Genomic DNA, 22,050 nt, shown 5'->3' with positions numbered 1-22,050 from the left:
CTCTTTTTTAATATATTTTATTAATTTTTTACAGAGAAGAAGGGAGAGGGACAGAGAGCTAGAAACATCGATGAGAGAGAAACATCGACCAGCTGCCTCCTGCATACCCACTACTGGGGATGTGCCCGCAACCAAGGTACATGCCCTTGACCGGAATCGAACCTGGGACCTTTCAGTCCGCAGACCGACGCTCTATCCACTGAGCCAAACCGGTTTCAGCTCTCTCTCTCTTTTTTTTTTTTTTTTCTTTTTTACTTTCATTTTCATGGTCTTTCAGGTATTAAATTTTTAATTTTTATATATCCAAATTTATCATTCTTTTATGGTTTCTAGATATTACATTATGATTAAAAGGACCTTTCCCACCTTAAAAATGACCAAAAAATTTATTCCTATTTATATCTCTGTGGTCTTCATGGTTTGAAAAACCAGCTTGTGTTGTAATGGCTGGCCCATTATCCCAACATCACTTATAAAATACCTCATATATTCCCAACTCAGAAGAAACACCATTTTATCATACATAAAATCCCCTTAAATGTTTGGATCCATTTCTGGGACTCCTTTCTGTCCCAATGATCTGACATTCTTACACAGGATTTTAATGATTGTCCCTTTGTAAACATTTTAATATCTGATAGAGTAAACATTCTTTTCTTTTTTTTCAGGATTTTCCTGATTGCTCTCATTTTTCATTCTTCAGATTAGCTTTATAGTAATTTTGTCAAATTCAAAGAAATAGGATCCTGTTGGTGTCTTGGTTGCATTGCCTTCATTTTGCACATCCATTTAAGGAGAAGTGGCATCCTGATAGTATTACATCTTTCCACCCAGGAACGAGGTATATGTCAGATTTATTCAAGTCTCTCGTATCCCTCAGAAAAACTTTCTGGTTTTCTTCATGTAAACTCTAAATGTTTCTTATAAAGTTTATTTCCAGGTATTTTGTATTATTGTTTTATTCTTGCCACTGTGGATGCGGACTTCTATATTACCTTCTAGATAGTCATTTTATAAATTTTTTTTTTAAAAAAAGCTATTTGTTTTTGTTCATTGTCTTGTTACTGGTCATTTTACAAAACTATTATTTTTTAATTATTTTGGGGGGAAACCAGATTTTTTTCAGATGAATAATCATCTTATCTAAAAACTATGATTATTTTGCTCTCCTCCCCCAGTATTTACACCTCTTATTTCACCTTCTTATCTAATTGTAACATCTAGCGTTTTAGGGAAAGTCTTTTTTGAAATATTGATAACAACAGCTACTCCGGTCTAGTGTCTGACTCTAATAAGAAAACATCTAGGGTTTCACCAGCCTACTGTCTGTTGTCCGTCCTTCCTACTCCTGTGACCATTATTCTAGTCTGGCCCATGTTACTTTGTCACCTGTTTTATCACAAACATGAAAAATTAGAGTTCAGAGCTTGAAATCAGATGATCTGTGTTCAAGTCCTGACTGCCATTTACTAACTACATAATCTAGTCAAGTTACTCAAGATCTTTGAAACACAGTTTTAAAAAATAAAATGAGAGGTTGTAAGAATTAAGTGAAAAAATATAACCATTATGTATGGCATCAGTAAATAATATTTTTTTTAGTTTCAGCCCCCAAATTCTCCTTCCAATCCAACCTATAGCCCACTCATAGGTTGATCTTCCCAAAATACCACTGTTCACATCGCTCTATCACTCCCCCTACTCACAATCTTTAATTATTCCCCACTAACCAACAGAATCAAGTGCAAACTCTTAAACTTGTGTCTGAGCCCTTTCATCATTCAACTCCAAGCTTCCTTTTAGCCTTATTTCCTGTGGCTGCCTGCTGCCCCTGCCCATCACACCCCTACCTGCCCTTTACTCCAGCCAAGGCATTCTCCTCACTAACGGCTGCCTACGGCGGCGTAGGTCCCACTCCCCAGATTACTGTCACAGAGCCCTTCAGCGGCCCCTTTACCAGCTTTTAGTTGCAAGGAATACAAAAATGAAATCCCAACTGGTTTAAACAGTGGATATATTAGCTCACTCGACTAAGCAGTCCAGAGGCAACGGGCTTCAGGCACAGTTTGAGCAGGACTGGGACGCCATTTTTCGTGATTGTCTAGCCTCTTCCCACCTCCCATGGTGACAGCAGTCTCGAGTTGTGTTCCTAGTCACCAATGGACTGCCAGGAATTAGGACTGCGTGCTTCCTCGTTTGAATACCGAGAGATTGGATGTCTTTCCTCGGCCTCTAACAAAAGTTCTAAGCCTCTTGTCTGATTGGGCCAACCTAAACCAATCCCTTTGACCTGGGGAATATGTGTACTGATTGGTTTACAACCAACCAACGTGCCAAGGTAGCAGTGGGTGGGTTATTTTGACTGGCTAAGCCAATCAGGATTCATCTCCAGAGCCACACACACTGGCTAATGGAGGTGGGTGGGGCATTGACAACAACCAATTGCACTACAATCTCTTCCGCTTCACTTTCCTGGGAGTTGGGCTTCCTTTAAGACCCAAGTCAAACCCCAGACCTCTGAAAACGAGCCCCCTCTCGTTTAACTCCAGAGGCCTTACTACTTGCTCAACACATGGCAACCACGGCCATCTATAACTTACTCATATAGGAGTGTGTCTATTCTTCCCATGAATAATCACAGAACTGATTAAAGTCTGCAGAAGCACTTTTACAAGCTGGCCCTTTTGACCTTCACAACAATCGCCTGACTCAGAGAGGGTACGTGACTTGCCCTATGTCACACAGCCAGAGACAACAGGATAACATTGCCCCAGAGGCCTCTTCAATATGTTCTCTCTCTCTGTCTCTCTCTGTCTCTCTCTCTCTCTCTCTCTCTCTCTTTCACACACACACACACACACCTTACTCCTCCTCCACTCCCCAACTCAGGCCTGATCTGAAGATGCAGAAGCCCCTGGCACCACCTCCTTTTCCCTACTTCACCTCAATTTCTAGAGCTCTGAAACTTCCTCCAAAAAAGTACAAAGTTTTCTTGCCAGACAGCAGTTTCTAAGATTTGTGTGACAAGGCCGGGTAAAATTCAAATGACTCTGGGTGATTTAATCTGCTTGGGGCTGGGGTGGTAAATCAGCTCAGCCCCGGCTGCCGCAGCCGCCCCAGAAAGCCACCAGCCGAGCGGAGGATAGCAGCCTATCTGCTGATCTGCAGGTGAGGGCCCTGCCAGCGTGAACTGCGGCCTGGGGAGTTCCCCTCCGCTGCTCTCGGAATACATTTGGAGGGTCCCATAGCCCACAGCCTCTCCCGGCCTACATGTTCCACCAGGAAGCATCTCTCCCAAGGATGCAGCCCTAATTCCTCCCTCCCCCACCCCGGTCGTCAGAGCCGTCTCCCAGGTCCACACTGGAGGTTTTAGGGGAGGAGGCCAGCATTGGTCAAGCTTTCACTGAAACTGAGGCCTCCGTGCCAGGTCCTTGTGCACCCACACACCCATTACCTCATTTCATCTTCACAACAACTTAATGAGGGAGGCATGTCCATCCTCAGCTTACAGGTGACTTAATTAAGGCTCCGAGTGATTAAAAAACTTGCCCAGGGTTATTACATAGCTAGCAGGAGGCAGAGCCAAGATTCAAACCTAGATTCATAAGACTCCGAAATCCGAGTGCCTTTCCCTCCACCCCTCTGTGGAGGCCCCGAGGGGACACGGCAGCTTTCACTGGAACCTCGTGGTCTGAGATAAGAGAGGGGACAGTCCCTTGTTAAAGGGGAGTTGTTACTCTGAACAAATGAAACAATCGTTATTTCCACACACAGGAAATGTCAAAGCAGAAGGTGGTCACACTGTGACGTACCCACTGCGTGTGCCTACGTAGGTGCCGGGGACCAGGTGCTCAACACCCATCCACCTAACCGTCACTGTGTAAGCAGGGGGGTGCTGGTCAATATGTACCAGCCAGCAATCTGGAGGGAAAGGCAAGCTCTGATTTACAGCGTCTGCCAATTCCTGTGGTGTCAATGTTCCCACCATGGTCCGCTGCAGGCTACCAATGGGATGTCACTGAACACAGAGTTGGGAAGAGACGCCCTCAATCAGTTCTCTAAGCCAGTAGGAGAGCAGCATGGGGGATACAGCCGATAATGCTGTCATAACTACGTGTGGTGGGTACTAGACTTGCTAGTAACAGCGCAATCGCTTCATGAGTTATGGAAATGTCTAACCACTGCACTGTACACCTGAAATTAACATAATATTGAATATGAAAACCAAAAAAGCCAGTAGAAACCAACTCCAGCACACCCCTGCCTGTAAGAGAGGTTTTATTAAACCCACTTAACAAACGAGGCCGTACAGGGAGGCACTCGAGCTGAAATCCATCTCTTTACGATTGTCTCAGGTCCGCAGTCTCTCCACAGCTCCATGTTCCCTGAGCCGGAGGTGAAGTGGGGAGCCACGCTCATTGGTTTCTGAAGGACGGTACCCTCCTGAGAGGTCCTGAAGGGCAGAAGAAAGCCAGTGGGTAGAAATTCCGCAGATCGAGGTTCAGCTTAGGAAAACTTCCTGTGGACAGCTCCAGGAAGGGGTACCCAGCCACGTACGCCTGGCACATCGTAAGTGCTCAGTGAACAATGACTCAATGAAGGAATGAACGCAAGCAAGAAAAAGCCATTACATGCCCTGACCGATTTGGCTCAGTGGATACAGTGTCAGCCTGCGGACTCAAGGGTCCCGGGTTCGATTCCGGTCGAGGGCATGTACGTTGGTTGCGGGCACATCCCCCTTGGGGGGTGTGCAGGAGGCAGCTGATCGATGTTTCTCTCTCATCGATGTTTCTAACTCTCTATCCCTCCCCCTTCCTCTCTGTAAAAAAATCAATAAAATATATTTTTTTTAAAAAGCCATTACGTGCATATTCTACTGATACCTCAAACTCACCTAATCCGTTACTGAGCTCATCATCTTTTCCCAAAAAAAAGCCTATCCCTCCCCCTGTCTCAGTGAATATCACCAAGCCAGGAACTTGGGAGTCCTGGCTCTCCCTCCCCCTGACCATCCCCACATCCAATCCATCGCCAAGCCCTATCTGTTCCTCTGGAGCAGATGCTGTCCTCAACCTACCCCCTCTGCTCCCTGCTCAGACGGTCACCCTCTCACCAGAGCTTCCTCACCGGTCTTTCTGCTCTCGTCCCTTGCCTGGACCCACCGCCAGCCCCTGTCTAATCCATCATCCAGGAAACTGCCAAAGCGATCTTTCAACACTGCCCCTCTGCGTGTGCCCCACCCCTTCAATGGCCTCCCTGGCCCAGAGGATGGAACCGAAGCCTCGTGGTCCTCCAAGGTCTGGCCCCATCTCCCTCACCTGTTTGATCGCCGGGGCTCCTCCTCCACCCCCGGTGTCATTTATTCAGCACCACCAAGGAAACATCCTGCCTCCATTCGTGCCTTTGCTCACGCCATGCCCTCTGCCGGAAATGCCCTTTCTTCCTCCCCCACCTCCCTTCCCTTCCCCTGGAAAACAAATACTCACCCTTTAAGACATAAAGGAAGATGGTTCAGCCGATGATTCCTTTTCGCACTAACATTTCATGATTCTAATGCTAAGAAGGCTTTTTAGATTCTGCTGTCACCTTCTCTCTTCATGGGACCCTCCCGTTGGGGATCCTCTGGTTCCGCTCCATCATTTTATGGGCAGACAATCCAAGGCCCCGAGAGGGAAAGAGGCTTGCCCACGATCACACAGCAAGCCAGTGGCAGAGCCAGGACAAGACCCAGACACCTGCCTCCCAGCTCAGGGCTCTGCCTTTGCAACACACTCTCCAACTTGATCCGCTCCTTGCACTTCAACACTTATGTTCTCATTACGGCCATCACTACCCCACCCTGACTTACCTCCTCACACCCAAGGCGGCTCTCACCTTTCCTGCTTGTGCTCACACTGCTGCAAGGCCAGGACCTGCCACCTCCAGGAAGCCCATCCTGATTACCCAACCAAACCCATCCACACCACACACCCTCCCCCAAATCACCCACCCATGTGTATCAAGACCCAGCCCCTGGGGCTTAGTTCACTCACAGTGGTCAGCATCTTGTTGTATCTCGTCAGGCAGGATGTCCACGCCTCCATCTTCTTTCTTCGCATTCTCCTCCTCCTTGTACATCCCCAGCTGCAAACACAACTGCTTAGGGTAACAAAGTATGGCGAAAAGAGGGTGACATCTGAGGTCAGAGAGATGGAGGTTCAATTCCCAGCTCTATAATATCCCTGACTGGTTGCCCAAATCCATTTGAGCCTCAACTTTCTTTATCTAAAAGAATGAGCTCACCCATATTCCACGCCCAGCACTTAGTAGGCTCTTGATAAGGGACAGTTCCCTTCCCAAGTGAAACCCCCCCAAGACACTTGGAGAAGACAGCTCCTGAGGGCTGGGAGGTGAGCAGAGTCCTGAAATCTCACTCCCACCCTCACCAGGCTAGGAGCAGCCTGTGTGCAGAAACGTGGGGTGTAGCCAACCCCCCGTCCCCACCCCCAACAATCTGCTTTAACCTTCCTATCACAAATGCCTTGTTTATTTCAATATCATCCGTTTTACTTTTCCGTTCATGCAAAAAAAAAAAAAAATTTTTTTTTAACAAAAACAGATTTAAGAGGAAAAGAAGTCTTTAATGAGTAAAACTGTCTGCAGCCCCGTTTCTTTCTCAGGAAAAAGTGGCTGTGATTCTGGCATGAGAGGGAAGCTCAACAGCTTCCCTTCACTGCAGCTGCCAGGAGAAGTGCATTTCAGAGTGGAACAGAACCTCCACATTAAACAGTGCGCCTCGGAGCCAGGCGCTTCCTGTGCCGAATTCCGCTTGGCAGGTGACACCCCAGCTCAAGCGGGGATCCAGCCCCGCGGCGAGCAACCGCAAGGCGCTCTGTTCCTGCCCGCCTCCAGCATGGGAGAGGCGGCCCTGCCAGGCCCTGGCAAACCACTGACCACGAGGATAAAGGCTCCGAGACAGGAAGGAGACAACTGGAAAGGGGCGGCTCCACCTGGCCAGTGGCCAAGAGGACCAGGACCTCTCCCAGTTCCAGGGCATTCAGGGACCTGCACTTTCTCTCCCCCAAATGCGGGCAGTGTGACACAAAGATCAGGCCCAGGACTTGCTGCTCAAACAAAAGTTCAGAAAATCTGCAACTTCATTCTCTGCTTCAAAGGTGTCATTTCAGAGGGCCGCTCTGGGTGGGGCTCAAGGGTCAAACTCTAGAAGGGCTCTGTTCCTCTAAGTCTTAGAGTCTAAGAACTACTCCCCCCACCCCACCCCCCCAAAAAAAGAGGAAGAACTAAAAAAAAAAAAAAAAAAAAAAACCATGAAAGCACACCTGACCTTATTCTTCATCCACCAGTCACTGAGCTGCTGAGATGGAGAGGATCTGCCTGTTTGGGGTGAACCCAGGTTGGCTGCAGGGACCACTGCCTTCTTCTCTGAGTGTCACAGATTTCACCACCGTACTAGGCCCTCACACTAATTTGAGGTCTTCATGATGTGAATTCCTGTCAAGGCATATGAACAATATGAACAACAGTGACTGCCCCAGGGCAGAGAGCAGGCCAGGTCAGGATGGTGGTCACCTCCCTTATCCCAAACCTCATACCTCTATTAATGTAGCCCGCTGACTCATAATGAGCCTAATGGCCCATGACTTCTAAATCTCTTTCTTATGAGCTGCTGCTCCTCTCTACAGTCTTTCCTGTAGTTGAGATGGGCCCCAGCCTTTATCCCTGTGACATTTCATCATGCCACCTTGTCACGCAAGCCCATTGAGATCCTTCTGGGTCCTGGTTCTGCTGTCTGACCTTTTCTCTGTTCTGCCACCTCCTCCTGTTATAGGCCTGCACCCCTTATGTCTTCTTCTGGATCCTTGGCACATAGTGGTCAGAACAGGGTAGAAGGCAAGAGCCCCATAGACCTTTACAGACTGACCTGGTCCACGTATAGGCACATTTTGTGGCTGTTGTTTGGCCAGATGGGAGGCCCCTCTGTGCCCTCACAGCCACAATCATGTCCTCAGAAGCCATGAGAGACCCTGTCCTGTGTCTTAGGAGGCAGCGTGATCTGACAGACAGGCGTGAATAGATCCAGGCCTGGATCCCAGCTCCACTGGTCTTGGGCAAGTCACTTAACTTCCCGGAGAGTCAGCTGCTCATCTGCAAAATGGAGACCATCATATCTAGTGCACAAGGGTGAGAAGATTAAGGCAATGTATTGAAGTACCTGGCACACAGTAGGTGCTCAATACCTAGATTCTGCTCCACTCCGCACAAGCTCATATTCTTCACCCACCAGTCACTGAGCTGCTGAGATGGAGAGGATCTGCCTGTTTGGGGTGAACCCAGCTTGGCTCCAGGGACCACTGCCTTCTTCTCTGAGTGTCACAGATTTCACCTCCGTCCTAGGCCCTCACACTAATTTGAGGTCTTCGTGATGTGAATTCCTGTCAAGGCAATCTTCCTTTCCTGGATCCGTGCAGTTTTTTAAATAAAATAATAACAAGAAGAACAACAGCTTCATCCTTCCCATCCCACTATGAAATGAAAACTATCTCCATTTTGCCTCTGAGGAAACTGGGGTTCAGAAACGTTAAATAACCTTTCCAAGGTCACACAGCTGCCAAATGCGAAAGCTAAGCAGAGCTCTGCCCGACCCTAAACAGCAGACTCTCAACATTAGGCAATATTTCCTAAAGGTTGGCCTCACGGGGGGACTTCCTAGTAGTCTCTGGCCCTGCTGCACTTGTCTTTTGGACCTCAGTCCGAAGTTCACTTGGTTGAGTGCCCTTTGGGTCCTGATACTGTCATCTTGGGGTGGCCCCTCCTCACCCCCACCCCCCGGCGGCTCTGTGCCCCCCACCTCCACATAAAGCGGGACTGAGGCACAGACCCACTGCTCCTTGAAGACCGGGATCGGTGGGTTGATCTCCGCATGCGCATCAACCTAAGCTCTTGACACCTGGGGCCTGGCCTCCCCCGCAGCCTAAGCACAAGGCAGCCTGGACCCTCTTCCCCTGCCCTTCATCAGGACCCAGTCGCCTGCCGCAGAACCCTGATGCCTCTGGACTGCCCGCTGCCTCCTCGACCCCGAATGGCCAGGATCCCCACCTGCCAAGGGGCACCCCAAGGCCCCTTCTCCCAATCGTGTGTCCAGACTATCTAGATGCTGAGTCCAGCCACCAGCATGGCTGTCCTCCATCACTGAGCACCAGTCCTCACCCTTCCCTCAAGCCTGGGGTCCAGGTCTGCCCCTGGGGAAAGGAGGGAGTGGACCCAGGAAGCTGCCAGGGCAGGGACTCGGATCCATGGCCACCACGGGGGCAGCCAGTCAACAAGAGGATCCTGAGGGATTCCGAAGGAAGCCATCCGTGGGTCTGTTTGCAAACCTTAACAACATCCAGGCAGGGTGCCCAGAACCGGAGGCCCGTGTCAGAGAACTGCCCCTGGGGCCTCCGAGGACAGAGCTTTGGAGCAGCTCACGCTCCTCCCAAACACAGTCACCCCCACAATCCAAACACAGCCCGGACGGTCACACCACCACGAGCACTCGCTCGACCAGCCCATTCATAAAAGAGAACACTCACAAGTCCACTCACGCCCTCGCTCCACAGACAGAAACCCATCCACCCATTCAGTGACTATGGATTAAGCACCTGCTCCGTGCCAGGCATGCTTCTAGGCACGCGGGATCCATCCGCGGCCAAAACAGACAAAGGTCCGATCCCTAGTGAGGTCTTTCATTCTAACTGCAAGGCCAACAGTACCAAGTAAACGTAAATGACTAAGCCATTTAGTGCACTGGCGGGTGATGAGGACAAAAGGAAAAATAGAACAGGGAATGGAGTGCTTGGGAGGGGGCAGGTAGCAATTTTCAGTGGGGTGGCTGGGGCTTCATCCAGGAAGTGACCCTCAGAGTGCCCAACAGCCACCTGTGCATGGCCAGCGGCTCTGGTAGGGGACAGCCCATTTTCCCATTAACGTTCATCCCCACGTAACGTTAGATACTCCCTGTCACAAACACCCGAAGACCTGCCGAAGCTACCAAATGCCACGTGCCTGGGGCATCCTGACAGGAAGGCTGATCAATGTCACCACGTTCGTGGAGTGATCATGGGATCCCACCGCCTCTTCCAGCTATTACGATTTTTCCTTCTTCCTCCAAGTGCTGTCTGAACCTTCTGTCTTCTCCGCCTCCCTTCCTGACACCCTAAAATCTGTTCTCCCATCCTCAGCGCTCCATCCAAACTGGGCCTGGAAAGATAAGCACCCCTCTCTAAAGGTAACTTGCCCTTTCACCTTGCTTTTCCTGCACTTTGGTGAGGTCAGCTCCTCCTGGTCCACATAGGGTATTGTACGATGAACCACCTTTTCACACAAAAAGGACGGGACACTGAAGGGAACTCCTGAAGAAGGTGATGAAGTTATTTGTTCATTCATTCAGTAAGTATTTGTTGAACATCCACAATGCCACTGTGTGCCAGAGACTGTCCTAATGGCGGGGATGCAGACATGAACAACACAGCTAACATTCCTGCCCTCCCAGCGCTCACATTCTGGCAGGGGAAAGAGAAACCATAAACAAAATAAATGCAGCAGTCCCCCCTTATCTGAGGTTTCGTTTTCCACGGTTTCAGTTATCCATGGTCAACCATGGTCTGAAAATATGAAATGGAAAATTCCAGAAACGAGCAACTTATAAGTTTTAAATGCATGTCTTTTTGAGCCCCTCTCGTCCCCCACCCCCACCCCCCGCCCTCCGCTTTGTCCAGCAGAGTCACACTGTATACACGCCCTGCCAGGAGCCACAGTTATCAGATGACTGTGGTTGTATTGCAGGGCTTGTGTTCAAGGAACCCTTATTTTACTTAATAGTGGCCCCACAGCGCGGGGGAGTGATGCTGGCAATTCAGAGGGGCCAAAGAGAAGCCATAATGTGAATGTGCGTGTAGGGAAAGCATCGTGTATGTAGGCTTTAGTACTATCTGCAATTTTAGGCACCCACTGGGGGTCTTGGCATGCATGCCCCCCGGGGAGGGAGTCCACTCTAAGTAAATATATGGTGTGTTCAATGGTGACCCACGTTAATGGAGATTAAAGCAGAGAAGGAGTAAGAAGGGAGGAGGGTTTTAAGCAAGGATGGCCTCCTGTCCTCACCTCAGATTTTTCCACTGCACAAAACACACCCCAGAATATTTCCAAGACACACCATCACACACTCACACTAGACTCCACACAGACAGGCACGTGGACCTCCCTCTGCTTTGAAAAGGGCACTCACACAAACACACACACGTACACACAGACACACACAACACGCCTAGGCACGCACATGCTCACGAGCATACTCAGCACACACACACACACACACACACACACACACACACACACACACCAGCCCACTCACTCAAACCTAAGAGAAACACACCCTCCACATCACACAAAGAGGCTAGGGAGTCAGAACCAGCAGGACCCTCGCGGCCAGAAGGCACTGGAGAGGAGAGGTCCCAGCTCCCCCAAGGCCAGCAGCAGGCCAGTGACAGGGCGGGCATGGCTCCAGTCCTGAGTTCCTCACCAGACACACCCTCTCCCCTGTCCACAGACCATCAACCTCAGCACCCAACAAAGGCACCCCTACGTGTGAACACCACCAATAAGCACAGTCTTATGCACAGGGACACACACCAGACACACACATTCACACATTCCCTCACTCCCCTCTTCCCGACAGCAAGGTGGGGTGAGATTTGAAGAGCCTCTTGCAATTTCAGCACGGCTTGTCCCCTTCACCCTCTCCCACCCCACCCCCACAGGTCCCAGCTGTTCCAGCCACCCCCACATTCTCCTCCTGCCCCAGCCTGTGGTCGGGAGCTCGCTGGATGGCATGTGTGTGCATACAAAAGGACCCTATGTGAATGGATACACATGTGATTTGCAAATGGGGTGGACACGTTTGTGTGCAAGTATTCACGCGTGGGGACTTTACAATGTGTGAGCGCCTTTATGTGTGTGTGCAGGTGTGTGTCTGTGCACATGTGTGTGCACGTTCCCAGGGAGACAGAGAAATGTATCATCTAAATCTGGCTTCTCCGGGGGATGAAAGCAAAGCAAAGTTCAGGTTTAAATCACACCAGCACGAGCAGGAGGGCTCCCTGGCCTTACGTGATTATCTGCGGTGTGCAGCGGAACGGGCTGGCAGGCAGGAGGCAGCCCGCAGCCCGTCAGCGGGGAGTCATTTGTTGTCTCCAGGCCCCTGGGACCTGCTATGGCTGCTCCAGGAGCGGGAGACCTGGGAGTGCAGCAGCGACAATCACATGCCCGTCCCAGGTGCTGGGGGAGGGGTGGGCGCAGGCTGGCATCGGCTGGGGCTTCCTGGTGCTGTGGAAAAGCAGAGGGAGAAAAGGCAGGAACCCACGGGCCAGAAGGAAGCCCAGGCACTTCTTGGCCTGGATGCAGAGAGAGGGGCCAGGGCAGACGCCGCCCTGCCACCCTCTTCGCTGGCCAGGAAAACATCCTCCGGGCTCCAGGTCAGAGCCTCGGGCACCCCGAGTTCTCCTGGCGCTCTTCTCTCTGTGACAGTCACCTCTGCTCTCCTCTCCATCACCCCTCCCTGCTTTTGTTTCTGTGTGTTTGCTCTTTGTCTCTCCCTCTCTCTCTGTCTGGGATTCTTTTATGTGTTATGTTGGACTGCCCAGCCTTCTCTCTCCATCTGTCCCTCTATCAACCCAAATCTCAAGACTCCCTTTGCTGACCCCCATCACCTGTAACCTTGCTCGTAACACATCACACACCTCCCAGACATGTGATCACCTTTGAGCTTCTGGTCATTTGGGGGAGGCTGGAGATCTAGGGATTAGAAATCCCATTTTACAGATGAGGAAACTGAGCCCCCGGAAGGCTCAGTTTCCTCATTAAAAATCCAGGTGTGTTCCCACTGCATGACCAGCCTCCCATAATTCCACATCACCTGGAAGCAGGAGCGGTTCTCCCCAGTTCCCCAAACCTTAAAAGGAAGAGAAGGTAAGAACCCAGTCCCACAAAGCAGCTTACCCCAACCCAACCACTAAAACTGCCTTCAATTCACAACAGGTCCTAGAAAACATAAAGGCTGAGCTGGGAGGCATGAGCATTCTCTGTATGTTCCCCAAGGATGCCCCATCCCAGCCCTACTCTCCCCGAATCTGAAGTGTCTCTAGGTTCCACATTCCCCAGGCCCACCCGGGATGAATGAGCTTCCTGCTTCCTGAACAGGTGCCTCTTGAGGTCTCAGTCTTCCCATCTGTACAATGGGGACAAGGAGGGTGTAATGCTCACACTGCTGAGCTAGGCCCCTGCTCCAACAAACACAGCAGCTCCTCTGCCTGAAAGGACCCTGATCCCTGAAAGACCTCTGGCTTCAGCCACCAAGAGCCCGTGGACACCTCTAGTGACCGCTGTGGTTTCGCGGGCCCAACCCGCCTTTGCCCACTTGGGCAGCTTGGGCAGCACACGTGAAGCCGCGGGCCCAGAGACAGGGCCCCATCTGCAGCAAGGTCCAACCGCCTCCTACAGCCTCCACCGCTGCCTCCAGCCCCCACCCCAGAGGCGTCAGCACCAACGACCCGCCAGGGCCTGCCCATTTTCCTTTCTTTTCATTGCCGGCTCCGAGCGCAGTTATAGAACCAGGTCTCCACAGAGTAATTTACTGGCAGAATCTCTCCCAGAATCCAGCTTGAAACCAAGCTGTAAAAACAGCTTCGAGTGTAAATAATTCATGCAGACAATATGACTTTTTTATGTAAATTCGGTGCATTAACCCTCTATTATAATGATGGACGACAGATAGGGGCGACGTTGCCTTGGTAAGAGCTAATGGATGGCCGCCATAAATTCACTGCACATTTTATTGTGTTGCTGGAAATTGTGCCTTCAGGCAATGCTGTTTACTTTTATGTAAAACTCTAGGTTCCCTAAATATTACAAATATTTTACATCCAGCTCCTCAGCATTTGGGCTCGGCCCACAAATCAAGCTTTCTCCATGTGAGTTGTAATTAAAGGTTTGTTGTTTTTTATTTTTTTTTTCCTGGGACAATTATCTCCTACTATAAAGAGAAATATTTTTCCCCTTTAGATGTTCCGTCATTGACTTATTAACAAATCCTTTGAAGAAGGAGGCGGCAAGCGACTCGCCGTGTACTTGGCACGAGTGGGTCGCAGAGAAGGAGCGCGGCGGGTACACGAGCTTGGTGGCTGGCTTTTATGTCTGGCCGCCGCTCCAGCTTACTTACACATATGATATCCTGCCCTTCCTCCCCCCTCTTCCTTTCTATAATTCATGACCACTTTAGCAGGGTGATTCCTCCAGCCACCTTTGCAAGAGACCGGCCCCTTGCAAGCCCCCTGCCCGGGCTCCTCTTGGGATGTCGACGCTGGGCCTGATGCCCAGGAGGGTCAGCCGTGGAGTCTTCACCACTGGCTGCCCATACACCACCCCGAACCGCTCACCGAGCACCGTGCACGGGGATTTCCCGGCATTGATTCTCCTGCAATCCCAAGTGCCGGAGGTGCCCTTGGCTCCGTCCCTGCCCGAGCAGAACTCGTGAGGATGGCACTGCGTCTGGCACCAGGTCCGGGGAGAGGACGGCAGAGAACCTCGGAAGCTTCTTAAAGGAGGGAGGCAACAGCTGGAGCAGCAGCCCTCTCTCAAAATAATCCTCACACTTGTTTATTATTGTCATTAATATTAATGGCCATGCTGTTAATATTCATATCGCTGCATTACTATCATCCAGGAGCACCTGGGATCTCTAAGCACTCCTCATGGCATGTGGGTTCTGCCTGCGGGGCCTCCACCTCTCTGCGGGTCACCTCCCACGGGCATGGCACCCATCCTACCCAGGTTTCAAAGCACCCTCCTCTCTGACTGGCACCTGCCTCGGGAAAGCCAGAGCCACACGGGATTGGAGGGGCCTCGAAGTCCCAGGGCCTTTGCGGGGACAATGGGACTACAGGCCAAGGACCTGGACATTTCCAAGGGGCACAGGAAGGTGTCTGACAACGGTGACTCAAGAAAGAAAGACAGTTCATTTCCCCTCACCAGCTCAATTTCCCGCAAAGTCAAACAGAGACACATTGGTTAAAAACAAAAAATGAGATATCACTTTTCTTGACTAGATTGGCAAAGATAATTGTAATAATGATGGCAACAGCAGCGGCCGGCTCGATTCCTGTGCGCAAGTGTTATGCTTAACCCTAACCTCCATGACATCCCCTCATAGACCCTGGATGGTATTGTAAATTCGTAAAACCTTTGTGAAGAGCATCTTACAAAGTGAGACTAGATGCAGACTCTGCTCACCCTATGACCCAACAATTTCATTTTTAGGAATTTCCTGTATGTTAATGATTGTAACGACTCTCCTTCTACGTGAAATCCTCTTTTGGCTCCCTTCTGTACCCACCCATTCCTTCCCCCTCCGCCCCCTAACCCTGCCTCCTGTACACTCACCTGTCACCCTGAATGTCATCTCCTCCCTACCTCCATGCCTAAGTTAGCTGCTCTTACTCTCGCATAGCCTGTACATTTCCTTCGTCCTATGGGTACCTTTCCTTGGCACTCTGTAATCACCTGTTAACTGGATAGTTATTTGTGTAAATCCTTGAGACATCAGCCCATTGCAAAAAGTTACTGTCTGGCCTGCTGGCAGAGGCTGGGTGTCCTGTCTTCCCACTACATCATAAACTCTGTAAAAGCAGGGACCGACCGTGTTGTTTTATTCATCATTTCTATCCCCAACCTGGCACTAGACTGGTATGGAGCACACACTCCATAAACATTTATAGCATGAATGAATGAATGAATGAATGAATGAATGAAATGCACAAAGATATATATACATTGACTGCAGGGATGTTAATAAGAGCAAAACAATTGGGAAAACATGTATGGCCATCAGCCGGAGCCTGGGTGAGTCGAGTGCGGTTTAGCCATACATATAACACAGGCATTAAAACCACGAGATGGATCTATATGTATTGACATGAAGGACGTCCGTGACATATTGCTGAGTGGGGAAGAAACAGGTGACAGAACAGCATGTGCTGTCTGATCTCGCTCGGGGTAGAATTGCATACATGGAATCTATTTGTGTGTATTTATGCACAGAGAGAAGTCTGGAAGGCCGTTCACCAAAATGCTATGTGGTTATCTCTGGATGGTGAAATCTGAGGTGATTTTTACATTTTTCTTTGAACTTTTCCATCTTGTCTGAAATTTTTGCAATGAGCATATGTACCCTTTTTTACAAAATGATGAAGCTGCTTTCAAAAGAAAAAAAAACAAGTATAGATACACTGGGAAAGGAGGGGGTGTCTTGTGAGGGGGTCAACCTGAGGCCAGGTGAATGGACAGAAGCTGAGCCCGGGGGGTGGGCTGCAGGGCTGTCTCCCCTCTGCAGGGGCTGGGCACACACCCCCAGGCTACAGGGGAGGGCATTTGGGGGTGAGCCGCTATCCCATCCTTTCTGCCGGCACCTCATGCCTGTCCAGAGTGGAGCTTCTAAATAGGGATTTCCGCCTCTGATTCTTCTGACATGCTTTACCGCCTCAGAGCTGTTTTGCAAAATTCATAGCAGTTTTCACAGGCTCCAGGCTTCCTGGGACCGATTCCATTTTGAACAATAGTGGAGCGTCTGCTTGCGGGCGCGGTCAGCCCACCCCAGAGCAGCCTCCCAGCCGCCGTGAGCTGGGACTGTGGGGCTGAGTGGCGAGGCCACGGCATGAAAATACATGAGCTCGTCCGTGTCCTCGAACTCACCCTCCTGTCAACCAGAGGGAAGGACGGAGGTGGCTGCCCCCCTTCCTGGCCCTCCCGTGCCCTGAGGGGACTCTCCCCCAAGAAGGTGAGTGACACAAGGTCCTTCCCAACACCCCCCCCCTTTCTTCCTGGATCACCCCCGTTGGTTCTCCTTACCCAAGCACCACCTAAAGCCCTAGAAGCTAATTGACTTGGCCAAGCCAAGGTCACAGGGCAAGATACGGCAGGGCTCAGGGTTGACCCAGGGTCCCCGTGCCTGCTCGGTGCCTGCCCTGATGTAAAAAGACTTGGTGCCTCACTCCTTACGATACATCCAAGGGGTATGGCAGCACGGTCATGACCCCAAACTAAGCCACAAGAGGCCCCACTGCTGGTCTCTGTCCTTAGCCCTCCCTCCCTCAGAATCTAGTCTCGGTACCCACGATGATTGCTATAAAACACAAAGCTCACCAGCTATCCCTCTGCTTAAAAGCCTTCAGTGGCTCCACATTGCTTATGGGGGAAAACAACTCTATGCTCCTCAGCCTGACACTCAAGGTCTTTTGTGATACAGCCTCTGTCCCGCCTCCCTCTCTAGTCCTTCCTCCCTGCAGAAGGTAGAGTGATGTTTCCGCTCTGACCCTGACCCTCTCCTTCGAAAAGGCCTTCACTGGCTCCCATTCACCCTCAATATACACGCACGTGATCTGCTCCAGCCCCCACTCCCTGCAACTCAGCCTGGTCTCCAGCCACCGTGAACGGGCCCGGCGGTATCACGGCTCCATGTCTGTATCCACTCCGCTGGCTCACTCTTCTCAGCTCCTTCATCTGGGTAACTATGCTGCTGATCCTCCAAGATTCTGCTCGGCGATCGCCTCCTCAGAGAAACTGTCCCTAACTCCTCCAAACCCCTGTCAACTACTCGGAGCAAAACCACGGTCCCTGAGCCCCCTGTGCTGCCCTACTAACCGTGGTCACTGCCTGTCCGTGGGTCCAGCTTTCCCACCGCACTGTGAGCTCTCCAACTGCAGGGCGTGCTGTGCCCCGTGAGTATTTGTTATCGTTATTATAGGAAAGGCAGGTTTCACCAGTCCCCTGGGGAAACTGAGGTGCAGAAAGGTAGAGAGACTGTCCAAGGTCGCCGAGCTAGAAAAGGATGGCGGCGGGTTTGAACCCAGATGTCACCGTTCCCAGTGGGCTGTCCTTCCCACTGCGTCACCGTTTCATTTCAGAACCACTCTAGCAAGCACGTCATACAACACACACACACTTCAACATCTACGGGAATGAACATAGGTGTATCCAAACATACAGAAACACACATCATCCCACTGACACACTCATGCACATGACAATTAGCAGACCCCACAGTGCACCTAATGACTCACACATAGACACATGTGAGCATCCACTGATGTACACATATGAACATGAACTTACATATTTGTGCACATGTGCATGCATAACCCACATGGATGCACACCAACACACACAAACACGTACCCAGGCACACATACATAAGCGCATACAGACATGCACAGACACATGCATTCATGCCCACAAGTCAGTCACAAATACAAAGATCCAGAGACATGCACATACGCATGCAGAAATGTACACACACACATGTTCAGAGATGCACACATATAAAACCACACTCATATGCAGTCATACCCAGACTAACACAGAGATACACACAGACACAGGCACGCACTCATATGAACACAGGCAGCACGTGTGCACGCACACACAAGGACACATATGCATACCCACAGACCCTCACAAGAAGAAGCACATACACTGGCTGGGTATACAGATACACACATGCAGACACATTCCCTGAGACAACGTTCGTGAACTACACAGGTCAAACAGAGCTTCTGCTAGGGGCGGGAGCCTGTCTGAGGTACCTCGGGGCGCTCACATTTTTGCAGCTCAGGAAGGCAGCTGACATACCAGCCCGGCTGTGATGGTATTTTGCATAAATGCTAATGTATTAATTACCATGTACAGTACACAGAGCTGCCATTTAAAAGAAAAAGTTAAGACTTTTTAATTCAAAAGCCCCATGTGGGGTGGGGGTGGGGGGCCTGCCCTGCGTGGTGGGTGGAAGCAGGCAGGGCACCCAGGCCCACGCCCACTGTCCCTGCACTTGGATCCCCACCTGCAGGCTTCCAGCCCGTCAGCCTGGGTCAGCCAGCAAGACCTCCGCCTCAGGGGTCTGGGTGCTCTCTGGAGGCCATGGCACAGCTGGGGCCGTTGGTCGGGAAGATGGATAGGGGCGTGTGGAGAGCAGGTAATGCCTACACTGACGAGGTGGTCCCCGAATGGCGGGGGGAACCAGGGCAGAAGTGGGAGCCGGAGATGGACAGCCATCAGGATTCTTTTCTCCATTCAGTCCATTCTCTGCACGGCAACTGACGTAACCTTTTAAACCAGTGCATCGGATTATGCCATGCCCTGACTTTAATCCTTTCAAAGGCTCCCCATCGCTCTGAGAGTAAAGTTCACACTCCTTAAAAGGGCCTGCAAAGCCCAAGGAGCTGGCCTTTCTCCTCCCTCTCGACGCCTCTGCTCCCCACTCCTCCTTCCTCACTAGGCACCTCCGCCGGCCAGTGGTCCCTCGGCTTCTCTAGGCTGGCTTCTTCCCATCAGCCAGGCCTCAGCTCACCTGGCGCCATCTTAGGGGGACCTCCCCTGACCACCCCTGGCCATCCATCCAAAGGAGCCCCTCCCCCATCACGCTTACATCACTGGGCTTTGTCTTCGTGCACACCTGCTGCAACCCTCTTTGTTGATTTGTTTTACTTGGTACTATAACCACGCCCCCACTGGGAAGTGAGCTTCGGGGGGACGCTGCAGACCTTGTTTCATCACTATATTGCAGCCCCCTGCACAGGGTCTGGCACTTAGTAGATGTTCAGTTAAGCCTTTGTTCAATGAGAGAAAGGCCTGGAATGAACAAGAGATGCCCTTTCTGGCCAGCTCATTCCAGATGCTAACAGCTCACTCCGGACCGGAAGCATGCTCTCCACCTGCCAGGCCGGGACGGGCGGCCCAGCTCATCTACCTCCCATGGGGGCTCACAGCCCAGAGCAGGAGCTGGAGGCCCCATGCAGCAGGCATGTCCAGCATCACCTGACATCTTAGAGACCAGTATCCCGGCCTACCCAGTCCTCCCCGTCACTGCCTTATATGGCCCTGCGAGGGAGGCATCATTTCCCCAATTTCAGAAGAAATTGAGGTTCTGAGATGTAAGTGATTCTCCCAATCTCACAGCTTGTCAGAGGAAGAGTCAGGATTTAAATCGTGTTTGATGCCAATTCAGGGCTCTCTCCACGATACCATTGACCCTCTCTCCCCCTGAGCCCTCAGGGATGCTCCTGGCAGCTGGAGCACAATAGTGATGGACGGCCCAAAACATGTCCCACACGCCACCCCTTCTTGGAGGCAGGAGAAGCAAGGTGGTCCTGCAGGCAGGTGAAGAGGGCACCTAGGGCCAACCTAACTCACCCCCAAACACAGGGTGAAGTCCCCAATGCTACTCTCACCCTCACACCCACTCAGTTGCCAGGAACCGCTGTTCGCCCAAACCCATGTCCACTGCCCTGCCTAATAGAGGCCACACTGCCATCATCTCTCTATGTGAGGCCTCTACCCAGCAGCCAAAGTGATCTTCCCTAAGCTCACATCCTATTTCCCTCCCCAGTGACATCCCCACTCCCCACCCCAACTCCCTGCTACTGCCCTTAAGTGCTTTGTAAATATGCATCATTGTTAAGAATGCACTCTGCCCTGGCTGGTGTGGCTCAGTTGGTTGAGCGTCTTCCCATACATGGAAGGGTCATGGGTTCGATTCCCTATCAGGGCACATACCTGGATTGTGGGTTCAGTCCCCAGTCAGGGCATGTGCAAGAGGCAACCAATCAATGCTTCTCTCTCACATTGATGTTTCTCTCTCTCACTCCCTCTCTCTGCCTTCCTCTCAGTCTGAAATCAGTAAGTATATCCTTGGGTGAGTATTGAAGAAAGAGAAGGAGGAGGGGGAGGGGGAGGAGGAGTAGGAGGAAGAGGAGGAGGAGGAGGAGAAGGAGAAGGAGAATGCATACTACTGGAGTTCAAATTCTGGCTCTTCCACTTACTAGCTGTGTGGCCTTGAGCAAGTTACTTAACCTCTCAGTGGCTCAATTGCCTAATCTGTAAAATGGGAATAATAACAGTATCTTCCTCATAGGGTTGTTATAAGGATAAAATGAGTTAAAATATGTAAAGCACCAAAAAAAAAAAAAAAAAAAAAACCAGTACCTGAAATCTGAAAAACACTATGTAAGAATTTGTTGCCATTCACAATTGTTTCTTGTGATTATTTCATTTGTGACTTTCTCCTCCATGAAGCTATAAGCTCCATGAGGATGGGGGTTAGACTTCAGCGACGGCTGCTCAGAGGCTTCTGTGCCCACAACTCAAGTCCCTCTCTGCCCGCAGCCTTTGTTCTGCTTCCCCCTGTCTGGCTGGGTGTTGCCCTAGAGGGAGAAGAGGGGCATGCCCTCCGCAGGAAATGCTGTCAGCGTCAGAGTTCCGGTCCTGATGAAAATGACAGGCGGCAGCCAGACGTTGTCCCCGCGGAGGGTTGGGTAAGGGCTGTACCCTCCAGAGCCCCGAGTTCCCTAGGAGGAAGCTAAAGCTTCCTTTGTCCAGAAGGTCAGGAGCAGCTGGCCAGCTGTGGGGGAGTTCCGCTGCCCAGCTCCAGCCAGCAGCCCAGATGTGCGTGTTTGCACAGCCGAGTCCGGGCTCTGAAGCAGCCTTGTTGAGCATCATGAAAGGGGGTTTGTGAGGAGACAGGCGGCCTCCGCACCCCGGCTGTTCGCCTCCAAGACAGCAACCAGGAATGCAGCCCGCAGGAAGCCCTTCCTCCCAGGCCTGCCAAGTGCCCTTCTCCGGCCTGAGAAGTCAGGGCCACTGGCACGAGCAGGTTGAACTTGCCAACTGCACACTCGAGTCTGGGTCTGCTCCTTCCTCAGTTTCCTGTTCTGTAAGATGGGGAGAGGCCCCAATTTCTCCCTCTTCTCAGGGAAGGCAATGTAGATTATGGGAAGCTCACAGTATACGGGCAGAATACAGCATGGCTAAGAGCTCTGGAGTCAGAAAGACCAGAAAAGAATTTCCACCTCTGAGAACCTCCGTTCATGGGGTTGTTCCCGGGATGAAACGACATAATGAGAAGGAAGGACCAGGCCGGTGCTGACACACAATAGGTGCTCAATAGCTCTGTGTCCTCTCCTTCTCGGG

The 22,050-nt window shown here is 51.1% G+C and overlaps 1 long non-coding RNA gene across 1 annotated transcript; it reads right to left on the bottom strand.

Annotated features, from left to right (window-relative positions):
- Positions 1–4,294: 4,294 nt before the first annotated feature.
- On the bottom strand, positions 4,295–8,162 carry LOC114234975 (uncharacterized). The gene is made up of 3 exons (XR_008556938.1): positions 7,922–8,162; positions 6,033–6,123; positions 4,295–4,453 (listed from the first exon to the last, which is right to left on the bottom strand). It is a non-coding gene; the product is annotated as an uncharacterized LOC114234975 (long non-coding RNA).
- Between the last annotated feature and the right edge of the window lie 13,888 nt (positions 8,163–22,050).

Source organism: Eptesicus fuscus, chromosome 9 (assembly GCF_027574615.1).
Source record: "Eptesicus fuscus isolate TK198812 chromosome 9, DD_ASM_mEF_20220401, whole genome shotgun sequence".
In the NCBI taxonomy this organism is placed as follows: Eukaryota; Metazoa; Chordata; class Mammalia; order Chiroptera; family Vespertilionidae; genus Eptesicus; species Eptesicus fuscus.
Note: the sequence above shows the minus strand (reverse complement) of the source record. Positions and strands in the feature narration are given on the sequence as shown.